Source organism: Oncorhynchus mykiss, chromosome 16, assembly GCF_013265735.2.
Source record: "Oncorhynchus mykiss isolate Arlee chromosome 16, USDA_OmykA_1.1, whole genome shotgun sequence".
Taxonomy (NCBI): Eukaryota; Metazoa; Chordata; class Actinopteri; order Salmoniformes; family Salmonidae; genus Oncorhynchus; species Oncorhynchus mykiss.
The window spans coordinates 68,457,785-68,474,585 of record NC_048580.1 but is presented as its reverse complement, the minus strand read 5'-3'; the positions used below and the strand labels follow the sequence as shown (position 1 = coordinate 68,474,585).

Sequence of the window (16,801 nt, the reverse complement as noted above, 5' to 3'; positions counted from 1 at the left end):
TGCACTACCGTACTCACTCTGTTTAGCACATGGCCTCGTGAATCCATAAAGAGATGGCTGGGGCTAAGGCGTAAGAGGGTGGGAACTATTTCGAATGGGTGTAGACAAAGAAGAGCTCTCCAATAGGTGTAGGACAACATTCAAGGGCCATTTTTTTCATAAGTGAGTTTACATCTTTCAAAGCAGAATGACTTTCCCAATGATATACCATTTTCTAGCCATGAGTCTCTACTTTTATTCAATGTAAAAAATAAATATATATATATTTTTGCAACATAATACCAAATAGAGCCGGTCTGTCACAATTACACAGTATAGAACTGAACTGTATGATGACACTTGACGATTGGACTAAAAACAGAAGTCATGTTCAGTACAACTCAACCCAAGGGCCCCTTACAGTGAGGTTGGCAGAATACAGCAGTCTGAATTACTGTCGCTAGATTTGCATCCTATATTCTAGGAGCAAACCACAGCAGCTGAGATGAGTCAACAGCGGCTTCTGGCTGGCCTTGTCTCATTTTGTTTTCTCTACGAGTGCTGGCTCAGAGAACAGATTTGGCTGTACACTCTTAGAAAATAAGGTGCTACCTGGAACCACAAAGGGTTTTTCAATTGTCCCCATAGGGGAACATTCTGGAAATAACCGTTTTTGGTTCCAACCAGACCAGACCAGTCACTCCTAGGTGCCTTCAACATCTCCTCTCTTGGTCTGTAGAGAAGTGGTGGATCTGACCAAGCCAGAGAAGGTCTTAGAGGTTGTAGCAGTCTGGGAACATCTTCCAGCTAACATCGCTCCACTAATAACATTGTTTCTTTAGCACACACATCCTCATGAAATACAATTCCTCCATCCAAATTACCTTATTGGAGTAAAAACAATTGTCCCAACGACAGGTCACCTCTAGTGGTCTTTCTCTCATATTAAACTCTATATTTGTTTTTGTTTTCTTCTATAGAATCAGTGGATGAGGATTCTCTGGGCCTCTCAGAGAGAGCCAGGGTAATGAACATGCAGTATACTGTAGGCTATGCATCTCCTCTGGGCCTCTCAGGGAAAGCCAGGGTAATGAATAGGAACTTTACTGTAGGCCAGGGATGGTAGTGGGGGCTGAGGCCAGCTGTAATTGAGCTTGCTGTGGATTGTATTCATACACTGTGACTTATTTCACTTCTCAGCCCACACCCCGCCACCCTGAAAAAAAATAGGAATCAAAATAGTAAATTAAGCAAAAACAAGGTATCCTTGGTTTGGTGTTGGCTTGTGCAGTGTGTTTTTAGTTAGTTATATCTCATGTGTGGTGTTGGGGTCCTGGTATCTCTATCTGCATTAGTTAGTTATATCTCATGTGTGATGTTGGGGTCCTGGTATCTCTATCTGCATTAGTTAGTTATATCTCATGTGGTGTTGGGGTCCTGGTATCCCTATCTGCATTGTGTTTTCACTGTCTTGACACACACACACACACATTAACGATCTCTTTTTCTCAAACACACACGCAGACACGCACCCACTCATATATACACACACTTTCACTCTTAAACTCACATACATGCACCCATTCACACCGGCACACACACATTAACCAGCACACACACATTCACCGGCACACACACATTCACCGGCACACACACATTCACCGGCACACACACATTCACCGGCACACACACATTAACCGGCACACACATATTAACCGGCACACACACATTAACCGGCACACACACATTCACCGGCACACACACATTAACCGGCACACACACATTAACCGGCACACACACATTCACCGGCACACACACATTAACCGGCACACACACATTCACCGGCACACACACATTCACCGGCACACACACATTCACCGGCACACACACATTAACCGGCACACACACATTCACCGGCACACACACATTAACCGGCACACACACATTAACCGGCACACACACATTCACCGGCACACACACATTCACCGGCACACACACATTCACCGGCACACACACATTAACCGGCACACACACATTCACCGGCACACACACATTCACCGGCACACACACACGTCCATCCACACCGCTCCATTTAAAACATGTAAATGCTCCTGTCAGGGCCTAAAATATTTCAGAATATACTGCCCTTTTTTTTGTAACTTTTTCTCATCGTATCTCATCATTATTTTTGCTTTCTTATTCTACGAGTTATAATTTCCATACTATACATTTCAATGATTGTTTCTTGTTGCTTATTTGTGATGCCAGGAAATTAAGCTAGTTTATCTGTTTATCTGTTTAAGTGCTGTTATTCTCAGAATTCTGAAGTGGTACCGATCGGATTGGAGGACCTGTGAATGAGAGGTTCTCCCCAAGAGTATGTGTTCTGGATTTAGTATGTGTTCTGGAGATAGTATGTGTTCTGGATTTAGTATGTGTTCTGGAGATAGTATGTGTTCTGGATTTAGTATGTGTTCTGGAGATAGTATGTGTTCTGGAGATAGTATGTGTTCTGGAGATAGTACGTTTTATGGATTTAGTACGTTTTATGGATTTAGTATGTGTTCTGGAGATAGTGAGCATTCAAACGTATCATCCAATATTTTGCACACTTCTGTCGTGACGTTGTATTAGTTAATGTGACGACTGTTGCTCATCGAATGATTAATAGGTTTCTAATTGCGTGATTAACTGAATCAAGCAATTATTAACTCATTAACCTGTTAACCAATTATTAACTCATTAACCTGGGGCACCATGGGAAAACTAGTTTTTATTGAGTTTCTATTTCCCAAATTAACTCAAAGAATATCAGAATAGCGATTTTACAACAACCGCTAATTAATCAGTTACCCCTACAGTCTCGTTCTGAGCGTCACATAATCCGGGAATCTGCACGGACCCGGGTCTCAACAATGAGTTCGTACCACACCAGTCTTAGTTGAGTATTTATTTACTAGAAAGCTAAAATGATGATAAAAGATATACATACACAAAAACACATTCCAGGCTATTGATTAGAACTTAGTATAACGGGCCAACACAGTATGGCGCGTGTTACCCAAAATGGGGGTTTAAAAGAGAGAGAAAAAGAGAAAGTACACGAGATAAATATACATTTGGGTGAATTTGTCAGCTATGCTTATTCTAACCCTAGCCTTGCCCCAAACTGCCCCTCTTATGGGTCAGAATATAATGATGTAATTACGTGGGGAAGATTCCCCCGCGTGGACCGTTCAGGCTGCTCAATGACGCACTTCTCCGGCACAACTCTTTGATTGTCCTCACGATGTCAGTGTCCTTTTGGCTTCCGAGTCTGTTCCCTCGCCCTTGCTCTGGAAGGGCTCTTCTGAGGACAGACAGCTCTGTAGCTCAGAACTCACAGCGTAGGAAAGAAACAGTGTAGATACCACGATTCAATGGGGAGTGGAGGCTAGGTGGTTCGACTTGAATTCACCCGCTTAGACACAGCTACTCATCCGTAGCTTGGGTAGAAAAATATTTCTTTGTCTTCAAACTTGTGTTGCGTTTTGGGTTCGTTGACTTTTTAGACTTCGGCTGCAGCTTGGGTCACGTAGTCTTATCTGTGAATTCTTTACTCACAGGTTTTATACTCTGGGGTCAGAGGTGGGCGTAACCGCCTTTAGGGCAATTCTCTGGGCGTACCAAGTTAATAAGGCAAGGTCTAGATTTGACTCAAATCCAGTTTTAGACAACTAACTTCACATTTCATCTTTACCAAAACATTATCTTTGATTTGGACATTTTCCACACAATGTACAATGTATAAACATCAAACATATACTAGGAAAACTCCTAACGTTACAATGTTTTCGTAATAACGTCATCTAATAACCTTTAATAACAAAACAAAAATGACATACATTTTCATATTCCATCTATCGTCATGACCACCATTGTGGCTGACGGAAACCATTGTTCCAAAGTCCCTTTATTTAATGTTTAATGTTCTGAGGGTGGTTCTCCATAGTAACAGGACAAACGAATTTGTCTGTGGCCTGAGATTTACCAGGGGCGTGAGGGGTCAGAAAACCCCCACATCTTCAGACCTCTAGATCTCTCCTCCTCTGTTAGGGTTGAGAGATAATCTGTAGGGTTGTGGACTCCTGTAACCTGACCTGATCAGGACAGTCGTGACACTTCTTTCCATAAATGATTGAGGACTGGGCAGGACTATAGTATGTGGATGTGGTTAGCCCTGCTCTCCCCACGGTTACCCAGCAGCTTGGTGTGATGCTACGGTTGCACTTGGATTTGTATTATAGGAGTTATGATAAATCTTGACTGAATTTTCCAAGAGTATTTTCCCTCCGGAGTAGAGAGTTGGTTGTCTTGGATGTGTTTCTTGGTATGTCCTCCCAATCCTCTTGGGTTATTGCTATTTGCAGCTCATCTTCCCAATTAGTTACCGCTATAATATTCTCATCTTCATTTCTTCTTCAATAATTATATATATGTGGCATTTACCTTGTTATATGTCTTTGCTATATATGTAATTAAAGGATGTAAATCACTAAACATTTTATTAGGTCCCACTGCTTTGGTCTAATAACGTCTTACTTGTAAGTCATTGTAAAACTGAGAGTTCTGGAGGTTGTCCTTTTTAATAGATTCTCAAATATGTCTATCCCCTTGTCTGTGAACATCTGATGATACCTGCTCAGTCTTTTTTCAGCCCATCATTTAAATGTACCACCAATCATACTTGGCTTAAAGTCACCGTCCATTGCAATTTTTTGCAGGTTAATCAGGTCTGTTTGAATGCCTTTTATTTTTAAATTGGTGATCTTTGTCCAGACCTTTATGGTTATTTATACCGGTATTTTCTATCTTCCTAGTGTGTTTATTGATAGTCTTCATAAATATAGTTGTACTTCTCCATTTGTTGGATTTCCATCTATCTCCATTTAGCTGTTGTTGCCATCCATACAATAATGGATTTTAGTTGGGTGTCTATATATAACTAGCTCTAGTACCCCTGCTTGTTTACGTTGTTTTAAGTTTGAGACAGGTTTTTCTTCCTCCCCAGATGAATTTACTCAAGAGTTTCCCACTGTTTTAAAGTGTTTGGAGTAGCAGTTATTGGTAGAGAACGTTCATGTTAATAGTTTCCATTTTTTCTGTTATTGTTAAAGGTACTAATGTCTATTTTTGTAGGTCCTGTTTAAGTTTGTTTTCCAGTGTTCCAAAGTTATACTGAGTAGTTTTGTCAGATCTTGGGGGATGGTAAATCCCTAAGAATTTCAGTTTATTTTGATCCCATTTAAGTTTAAACTTAGTTTTGATGTCTTGGGATATTTGTTGACCTACAGTCATTGCTTCTGATTTCCCTGTATTTAGTCTGTATCCAGATACAATATTTTATTAATGTATTTCATCCGTAGTGACGGGAACTGACTGAAGCATGTTTGTTAAGTACAGATTCACATTGCTTAAATACATTGCTAATTTGTGTTCTTCCTGATCGATCTGTAGACCTTGTATTCAGCTAACAGTTCATACTTAAAATGAAGATTAAGGTTGACAGAGGATCTCCCTGTCTTGTCCCTCTTAGGAGGTTAAAAGAGCGTGATAATGTACCATTGACCCTTATTATGGCATTTGGTGTTTTGTATGTCATATGCAGCCAGTTCAGGAAAGTTTCACAAAAGTTTACATTTTTTTCACATTTCGAAGATGAAAGTCCATAACACACTGGCTTTCTCTGTGGCCTCCCGAGTGGAGCAGCGGTCTAACGTGCAGCTTCACAGTGTTGCGGGTCACTACAGCCTGGCTATGTCAGTACCGACCGTAGGGCAGCACACAATTGGCCCTGCGTCGTCTGGGGTAGGGGAGGGTTTGGCCGGTGGGGTTTTATTTGGCTCATTGCGCTCTAGCGTCTCCTTGTTGCGGGCCGGCCGCCTGTAGGCTTACTTCAGTCGTCAGTTGAACGGTGTTTTACTTAATCTATTTGCAATAATTGATCTAAGCAATTTTTGGTCGACGTTCAGCAACGATATTGGTCGAACGATGCATATTTATGAATAACAGCAAGAATAGCTGTGTCATGGAAATACTACACAGGAACACTCAAAGTCAATTTTCAATGAATCATTGTTTATTATCAGTTCGCTGGAGAGGTTCCAACAAACTTAATGCACCATAGTGAGGAGCTCTAACGGGGCAGTCCCGTTAGTTACCTTATATACTGACAAGTTATAGTTGACTGATATAGCTTATTCATCATTCATAATTAATGTTTGCTTCATTCATGTGAACCAATACTGGGTCATGTACTGGGTCATGCATGTGACAGACCAATACCTCACGCGGCTTCTTCTCTCTTAGCTGAGACCTTGAAAATGAGATATCTTTAGTTCTCAAAACAAGGGTCTGGGCATACTGCCATTTTGCAGATACTGATAGTGAGGGTTTGTTCAATCAGTCACTTGCATGAACACAGAAAACTGTTATTAGAAAAGCACAAGCATATAACACAGACATGTATAAATAAAAAGACCTAGCAGCCATGTTTAGCTCTAACTGAAGTTAATGTAGTGCTTTATCTGGGTAGCCGGATAAAGCATTGTGGTAGTCTAATCCAGAAGTGACAAAAGCATGGATACAATTTTCTGCAACAAAAACTTCCTTCTTTAAATGGTTCTCGTATGGGGACAGCTGAAGAACTAATTTTTGGTTTAGATAGCACCTTTTTTTTCCCCCTGAGAGTGCAGTGGTAGAGCACTGTAACATTTAAACTCCAGGCTTCATTTCCATAATAGTTATTGCCTGTACTAGACTTGATCATGTCCACTGGTAGTCTGGTAGTCTGGTCCGAGCGACAAGACTACCAGTGGACATGATCAAGTTTAATACAGGCAATAACTATTATGGAAATGATGCTATTTGTTGTGACCGCTGTTTATTAGGATTTTATGCTTCAGCTTTATTTATTTTCTCTGCTTCAGCTTTGCTCTACAACAATATCTGTGTGATAGTGCTGTTCATATTTATGTTTTCTTGGTACAGATGAAAGGGGGCAAATACTTCAGGCACACACTGACACACACTCTGTCTTGTACGAGCGAGTTATGGTTGTGTCTTGTGATGCCCTAAAAAACTACTTTTTATGTTTTAACACATCGCCCAGCACACATCATGTCTCTTACTGCTGATGTCACTCGTCAAGCTCCTCCTCTTTTTCTGTCAACCAATCCTTTCTCTTTATTTTTCTTCTCGCCTCGCCTATGTCTGTCTTGTCTGTCTTGTCTGTCTTGTCTTGTCTGTCTGTCTGTCTGTCTGTCTGTCTGTCTGTCTGTCTGTCTATCTGTCTATCTTGTCTGTCTGTCTTGTCTGTCTTGTCTGTCTGGTCTGTCTGTCTGTCTGTCTGTCTGTCTGTCTGTCTCTCTCTGTCTGTCTGTCTTGTCTGTCTTGTCTGTCTGGTCTGTCTTGTCTGTCTTGTCTGTTTGTCTGTCTTGTCTGTCTGTCTGTCTGTCTGTCTTGTCTTTCTTGTCTTTCTTGTCTGTCTGTCCGTCCTCTTTTTCCACCCCTCTCTCTCTGAGCTGTGATAAGCTGTGTAAAGTGTCAGGAGAGCCTGAAGGATGAGGGTGATTTCCCCTGTGTCATCCACAGGATTTAGCTATAATGAAAAGTAGAACGGTCTAGGACCTTGTCCTCCTTCCACCGCATCTCTCACTGCATGTGAGGGACAACACAGACACACACATCAACTACAACTACACACACACAACAACACACACATCTACACACACAACAACACACACATCTACACACACAACAACACACACATCTACACACACAACAACACACACATCTACACACACATCAACTACAACTACACACACATAACAACACACACATCTACACACACATAACAACACACACATCTACACACACATCAACTAAACACACACACACACACACACACCTACATACACATCAACTAAACACACACCTACACACACATCAACTAAACACACCTAGACACACATATCAACTACGCACACACACACCTGCACACACATCTACTAAACACACACACAACAACAAACACATCTACACACACAACAACACACACATCTACACACACAACAACACACACATCTACACGCACATCAACTACACACACCTACACACACATCAACTACACACACACACAACAACACACACATCTACACACACATCAACTGCACACACACACATCAACTACACACACACACATCAACTACACACTCACACAACAACACACACATCTACACACACATCATCTACACACACAACAACACACATCTACACACACATCAGCTACACACGCACACAACACACACATCTACACACACATCAACTACACACACCTACACACACACACACACACATCTACTAAACACACACACACCTACAGACACATCAACTAAACACACCTACACACACACATCAACTACGCACACACACACCTGCACACACATCTACTAATCACACACACATCTACTAAACACACACACATCTACTAATCACACACACATCTACTAAACACACACACATCTACTAATCACACACACATCTACTAAACACACACACATCTACTGAATACACACACATCTACTAATCACACACACATCTACTAAACACACACACATCTACGAATCACACACACATCTACTAAACACACACACAACAACACACACACCTCACACACATCAGCTAAACACACACACCTACACACATATCTACTAAACACACACACACACCTACACACACACATCAACTACGCACACACACACCTGCACACACATCTACTAATCACACACACATCTACTAAACACACACACATCTACTAATCACACACACATCTACTAAACACACACACATCTACTAATCACACACACATCTACTAAACACACACACATCTACTAAACACACACACATCTACTAATCACACACACATCTACTAAACACACACACATCTACTAATCACACACACATCTACTAAACACACACACAACAACACACACGTCTCACACACATCAGCTAAACACACACACCTACACACATATCTACTAAACACACACACACACACACCTACACACATATCTACTAAACACACACACACCTGCACACACATCTACTAAACACACACACACCTGCACACACATCTACTAAACACACACACATCAACTAAACACCCACACATCAACTAAACGCACACACATATCTACTAAACACACACACATCTACTAAACATGCACACATCTACTAAACACACACACACACACATCTACTAAACATGCACACATCTACTAAACACACACACACACACACATCTACTAAACACACACACATCTACTAATCACACACACATCTACTAAACACACACACAACAACACACACGCCTCACACACATCAGCTAAACACACACACCTACACACATATCTACTAAACACACACACACACACACCTACACACATATCTACTAAACACACACACACCTGCACACACATCTACTAAACACACACACATCTACTAAACACACACACATCAACTAAACACACACACATATCTACTAAACACACACACATCTACTAAACACGCACACATCTACTAAACACACACACATCTACTAAACACACACACGTCTACTAAACACATACACATCTACTAAACACACACATATCTACTAAACACACACACACCTACACACACATCAACTAAACACACACACATCAACTAAACACACACACCTGCACACATATCTACTAAACACACATATCTACTAGACACCCACACATCTACTAAACACACACACACCTACACACACATCAACTAAACACACACACATCTACTAAACACACACACACCTACACACACATCAACTAAACACACACACATATCTACTAAACACACACACATCTACTAAACACACACACATCTACTAAACACACACACACACACATCTACTAAACACACACACATCTACTAAACACATACACATAACACAATATTGTCCATGAGTTTCTAGTGGATAGAGCATATGGTTCAAGAGAAAATAGCCTAATTAATGGGGGGGTGGGGGTGGGGGGGGGGCGTCTCATCACCAGATAATTAGACACGTGATAATCTGAAATACTCAAAAGGGCCACTAGATATTACCGACATTCTGGCAGTGTGTGGTGGGGGGGGGGGGGGGGGTCCTCCGGTGGGTGGGTGGGTGGGTGAGTGGGTGGGAGAGGTAGGTAGCCTGTGGGTTATTGAGCGAAGTGATTGGAGTCAGAAGAGGCAGTGTGTGAAAGAGAGGTAGGATTGATTCTGGGCTTTAAATAAACGCACAGCTTCTCTACTCCAGCTGGGGCACTGTTCTCTGCCTGGCCCCCTGTCAGTCAACACAAAGTGTGTGTGTGCCTGCGTGGGAGAGTGTGTGTGCACGTACATCCTTGCGTGAGAGAGTGTGTTGGTACTGTTGAGTATTACACTTGGAGCCTGGCTGACAGTGTGTATCGTAAAGATTATACAGCCTGTCAGTCTCTCTGCTGTTGGACCTGCAGCCAGTGGAAAAGGCGTGGTCCCTATTGAAGCATGTCTGTGTGTGTCTCTCTGTGTGTGTGTGTGTGTGTGTCTCTGTGTGTGTCTCTGTGTGTCTTTGTGTGTCTGTGTGCGTCCGTCCGTCTGTGCATGTGTCTCTGTGTGTCTCTGTGTCTCTGTGTGTCTCTGTGTGTCTCTGTGTGTCTGTGTGCGTCCATCCGTCCGTGCGTCCGTCTGTGCGTGTGTCACTGTCTGTGTCTCTGTGTGTCTCTGTGTGTCTTTGTGTGTCTGTGTGTCTCTGTGTGTCTTTGTGTGTCTGTGTGTCTCTGTGTGGGTCCATCCGTCCGTGCGTCCGTCCGTGCGTGTGTCTCTGTGTGTCTCTGTGTGTCTTTGTGTGTCTGTGTGTCTCTGTGTGTCTCTGCGTGTCTCTGTGTGTCTTTGTGTCTCTGTGTCTCTGTACACCGTGTCTCTGTGCGTGTCTCTGTACACCGTGTCTCTGTGCGTGTCTCTGTACACCGTGTCTCTGTGCATGTCTCTGTGTCCGTCAGTCCGCATGTCTCTGTACCCCGTGTCTCTGTACACCGTGTCTCTGTACACCGTGTCTCTGTGCACCGTGTCTCTGTGCACTGTGTCTCTGTGCACCGTGTCTCTGTGCACTGTGTCTCTGTGCACCGTGTCTCAGTGCACCGTGTCTCTGTGCACCGTGTCTCTGTGCACTGTGTCTCTGTGCACCGTGTCTCAGTGCACCGTGTCTCTGTACACCGTTTCTCTGTACACCGTGTCTCTGTACCCCGTGTCTCTGTACACCGTGTCTCTGTACACCGTGTCTCTGTGCACCGTGTCTCTGTACCCCGTGTCTCTGTACACCGTGTCTCTGTGCACCGTGTCTCTGTACACCGTGTCTCTGTGCACCGTGTCTCTGTACACCGTGTCTCTGTACACCGTGTCTCTGTACACTGTGTCTCTGTACACCGTGTCTCTGTACACCGTGTCTCTGTACACCGTGTCTCTGTGCACCGTGTCTCTGTACCCCGTGTCTCTGTACACCGTGTCTCTGTGCACCGTGTCTCTGTACACCGTGTCTCTGTGCACCGTGTCTCTGTACCCCGTGTCTCTGTACACCGTGTCTCTGTGCACCGTGTCTCTGTACACCGTGTCTCTGTGCACCGTGTCTCTGTACACCGTGTCTCTGTACACCGTGTCTCTGTACACTGTGTCTCTGTACACCGTGTCTCTGTACACCGTGTCTTTGTGCACCGTGTCTCTGTACACCGTGTCTCTGTACACTGTGTCTCTGTACACTGTGTCTCTGTACACCGTGTCTCTGTACACCGTGTCTCTGTGCACCGTGTCTCTGTACCCCGTGTCTCTGTACACCGTGTCTCTGTGCACCGTGTCTCTGTACACCGTGTCTCTGTGCACCGTGTCTCTGTACACCGTGTCTCTGTACACCGTGTCTCTGTACACCGTGTCTCTGTACACTGTGTCTCTGGTGTGGAGTGGAGGACAGAGGTGCCTCTTAAAGAAGAAGTTACAGGTCTGTGAGAGCCAGAAATCTTGATTGTTTGTAGTTGACCAAATACTTATTTTCCACCATAATTTGCAAATAAATGCATTAAAAATCCTACAATGTGATTTTCTGGATATTTTTCCCTCATTTTGTCTGTCATAGTGGAAGTGTACCTATGATGAAAATTACAGGCCTCTCTCATCTTTTTAAGTTGGAGAACAATTGGTGGCTGACTAAATACTTTTTTACCCCACTGTATATATATATATATATATATATATATATATATATATATATATATATATATCCAAACGTACCTCATATATATATATATATCCAAACGTACCTCTATATATGAAGGCAAAAACAAGCCAGAAACAAAGCAATAGTGACAGGGCTAAAGCTTGGCAAATCAACAAGCTGCCTGTGACTGATTGAATAAGAACCTCAAACCATCACTGTGTGACTAACTTCTAAACAGAAGACAGTCCGCTGGAAGATAGTTCCAGTCTGTCTGTCCTTGGCCAGCCTCTGTGCTGCAGCTATCATGCTATAGATCAGAGCTGTACGCAGAGATATAAGCCTCTTTTAAGAGAGCCCTGAGCACAAAAACACTGTGTTCTAGAATAAACGACCATGGCACTGTCAGCCAATATACAGAGACAGGGGAAGAATGGAAAGGTAAAATTGAGCATTTCTGTTAAACTGCTTAACTTTATTTCCATCTCTATTTTTACATTTATATCTCTCCTCCATTTGCCTTGTGTTTGAAAAGCCTATCTGTTCCAATAAGCTTATTTGTTAGTGAGCCTCGCCGCTTCTCCCCCCCCTCTGGGGCAGAAATTGCTCTGTGTGTCCTCTTCAATAACCTTGTACAGCCTTTTGGGTTGGTGGGTGCGTGCGAGCGAGCGAACGTGTGGTTCACACCTCAATCTCTCCCTCTCTCACTATCCATCCTTCTCCATTCCCCTCTTCTCAACGTGTCCTGTTCTCTGTCTCTTGTTTTCTAACCTCGTCCCTTAACCCTCCTTACTCCCGTACCTCAGTATCTCCCTGAAACAACCATGGCTGCCGTTTTACAGGCTCCTAACCAATTGTGCTATTTTTGGCATTGTTTGTTACTTATTTTGTACATAATGTTTCTGCTACTGTCTCCTCATGACTGAAAAGTGCTTCTGGATATCAGAACAGTGATTACTCACCTCGAACTGGACAAAGATTGTTTCTTTAATGAGTCTGACGCGAAGGATATACTGCTGCTCCCGGACCAGTCCCAAATCCCCGTCATTCACATGAAGAGGAGACAGAGATACAGGGGGCGCAGATCCGGGTGCCTTGTGAGAATTAGTCGGCGAGTGGGTAACCCGCCTCCACCATCCATGCTATTGGCCAACATGCAATCACTGGAGAATAAACTGGATGAGCCCGTTCAAGACTGTCCTACCAACGGGACATAAAAAAAAAATGTAAGATCTTATGTTTCATCGAGTTGTGGCTGAACGACAACATGAATAATATACAGTGGGCAAGACAGAACAGCTGTCTCTCTGTTAAGATGAGGGGTGGTGGTCTGTGTCTATTTGTCAATAATAGCTGGTGCGCAATCTCTAATATTAAGGACGTCTCGAGGTTTTGTACCTCATGATAAGCTGTAGACCACACTATCTACCAAGAGAGTTTCCATCTGTATTTTTCCGTAGATTTCCATTTACCACCACAAACCGGTGCACTAAGACCCAACGACTCAACCTGTAGAAGCAAACAAAGAAGATGCTCATCCAGAAGTGGCGTGATCGGGAACTTTAATGCAGCTAAACTGAAAAACCTGTTTTCCTTCATTTCTACCAGCATGTCACATGTGCAACCAGAGTGTCAGCGTCGTGTGTATAGGTGGCAGGGAAGTCAGGCGCAGGAGAGTCAAAATGGAGTGTAATGCACAACAGGTAATGAATGGGATTGAAAACAGGTGTGTGGGAAGAAAAGACAAAACCAATGGAAAATGAAAAATGGATCAATGATGGCTAGAAGACCGGTGACGTCAACCACCGAGCACCGCCCGAACAAGGAGAGGCAACGACTTCGGCAGAAGTCGTGACACAGAGATAAACGCCTCTACACCACCTTTACTCCATTTGGCAAATCTCACCATATCTCTATCCTCCTGATTCCTCCTTTCAAGGAAAATCTAAAGCAGGAAGTACCAGTGACTCGCTCAATGCGGAAGTGATCAAATGACGCAGATGCTAAGCTACAGGACTGTTTTGCTAGCACAGACTGGAATGTGTTCTCAGATTCATTCAATGGCATTGAGGAGTTTTCCACCTCAGTCACCGGCTTCATCAATAAGTGCATTGATGACGCCGTCCCCACAGTGACCGTACGTACATACCCCAACCAGAACCCATGGATTACAGGCAACATCCGCACCGAGCTAAAGGCTAGAACTTCCGCTTTCAAACAGCTGGACACTAATCCGGACGCTTATAAGAAATCCTGCTATGCTCTCAGGCAAAGTGTCAAAACAGGACTAAAATTGAATCCTACTACGCCTGCTCTGACGCTCATCGGATGTGGCAGGGCTTGCAAACTATTGCGGACTGCAAAAGGAAAACCAGCCGTGAGCTGCCCAGTGACACGAGCCTGCCAGATGGGTTAATAAATGCCTTTTATGCTTGCTTCGAGGCAAGCAACACTGAAGCATACATGAGAGCACCAGCTGTTTCCGGACGAATGTGTGATCATGATCTCTGTAGCCGATGTGAGTAAGACCTTTTAAAAAGGTCATTGATTTAACTGGGTGTATTGATACACCATCCAAAGTGTAATTAATAACTTCACCATGCTCAAAGGAATATTCAATGTCTGCTTTTTTTATTTATTTTTTATTTCTACTCATCTACCAATAGGTGCCCTTCTTTGCAAGGCATTGGAAAACCTCCCAGATCTTTGGTTGAATCTGTGTTTGAAATTCACTGTGTGACTGAGGGACCTAACAGATAATTGTCTGTTTGGGGTATAGAGATGAGGAAGTCATTCAACAATCATGTTAAACACTAGTTTTGCAGTGAGTCCATGTCATTTATTATGTGACCTGTTAAAGCCATTTTTACTCCTGAACGTATGTAGGCTTGCCATAACGTATGTAGGCTTGCCATAACATATGTAGGCTTGCCATAACGTATGTAGGCTTGCCATAACATATGTAGGCTTGCCATAACATATGTAGGCTTGCCATAACGTATGTAGGCTTGCCATAACATATTTAGGCTTGCCATAACGTATGTAGGCTTGCCATAACATATTTAGGCTTGCCATAACATATGTAGGCTTGCCATAACGTATGTAGGCTTGCCATAACATATGTAGGCTTGCCATAACGTATGTAGGCTTGCCATAACATATGTAGGCTTGCCATAACGTATGTAGGCTTGCCATAACAACGGGGTTGAAGGCACTGTATTTCCAGCCTTCTAACAGTGGTGAATGGCAATAGGCCTCTGTTACACAAAACACCACAAAGTGGAATGACATTTGGCCATTGTCATTAGTCCACTGCTGCCCGCTCGCATCTCGGTGTCTGCCACTCATCTGTGTCTTCGGAAAATGTCAGTGGTTCTCGTCAACCACATTGCATCATTTTCTTGACATTTAGTTTTAATTATTGTGATGTCATGTTTAACTGGTACAGCATACCCACACTATTTATTTTGCCGGGACGCCGAACCGGACCGTATCGGCTTATTTTTACCCCTGGTTTTTTGATCTCTCACATACAGAGGTGTTGATCTCTCACATACAGTGGTGTTGATCTCTCACATACAGAGGTGTTGATCTCTCACATACAGAGGTGTTGATCTCTCACATACAGTGGTGTTGATCTCTCACATACAGAGGTGTTGATCTCTCACATACAGAGGTGTTGATCTCTCACATACAGAGGTGTTGATCTCTCACATACAGAGGTGTTGATCTCTCACATACAGAGGTGTTGGTTTGTCACATACAGAGGTGTCGATCTCTCACATACAGAGGTGTTGATCTCTCACGTACAGAGGTGTTGATCTCTCACATACAGTGGTGTTGATCTCTCACATACAGAGGTGTTGGTTTGTCACATACAGAGGTGTCGATCTCTCACATACAGAGGTGTTGATCTCTCACGTACAGAGGTGTTGATCTCTCACATACAGTGGTGTTGATTTGTCACATACAGAGGTTTTGATCTCTCACATACAGAGGTGTTGATCTCTCACATACAGAGGTGTTGATCACTCACATACAGAGGTGTTGATCTCTCACATACAGAGGTGTTGATTTAGTTATTACAGAGGTGTTGATTTGTCACATACAGAGGTGTTGGTTTTTGCTCCCGGCTCCATCCGTGAGCCCCTGTCCTATTAGGGAATGTTCAGGAGTTGCCTGACGCCCGAGTCTTTGCCGCTGTGACTCCAAACCAGCGGATGAGGTAAATGGACTCTCCTCTACCCGAACAGTGTTGTCTTCTCTCTGACTAGACGGGACTGGACTGGACAGACCTTGGAAGATGCTGCACTCCCTGATCAGTAACATGACTTTTCAGTACAGCGTCAGATAGATCCCCAGCAAGGTTGCTATCAATTCCATTTCAATTCCAGACAATTCAGGAAGTACACTGAAATTCCAATTTTCTTATGGAAATGTGGAATTGGAATTCAAATGAAATTGACCCCAAGCCTGACCTCCAGTGAGCAGCTCATTTTGACACCTGTTCACATCTTGAGATTATTTCTGATCTTT

At 43.3% G+C, this 16,801-nt stretch overlaps 1 protein-coding gene across 2 annotated transcripts in view; it reads left to right on the top strand.

Moving 5' to 3' along the window:
* Positions 1-16,801, top strand: part of LOC110491167 (kelch domain-containing protein 8B) — a 175,931-nt gene that overhangs the window by 145,628 nt on the left and 13,502 nt on the right. The gene's annotated exons all lie outside the window — the stretch shown is intronic.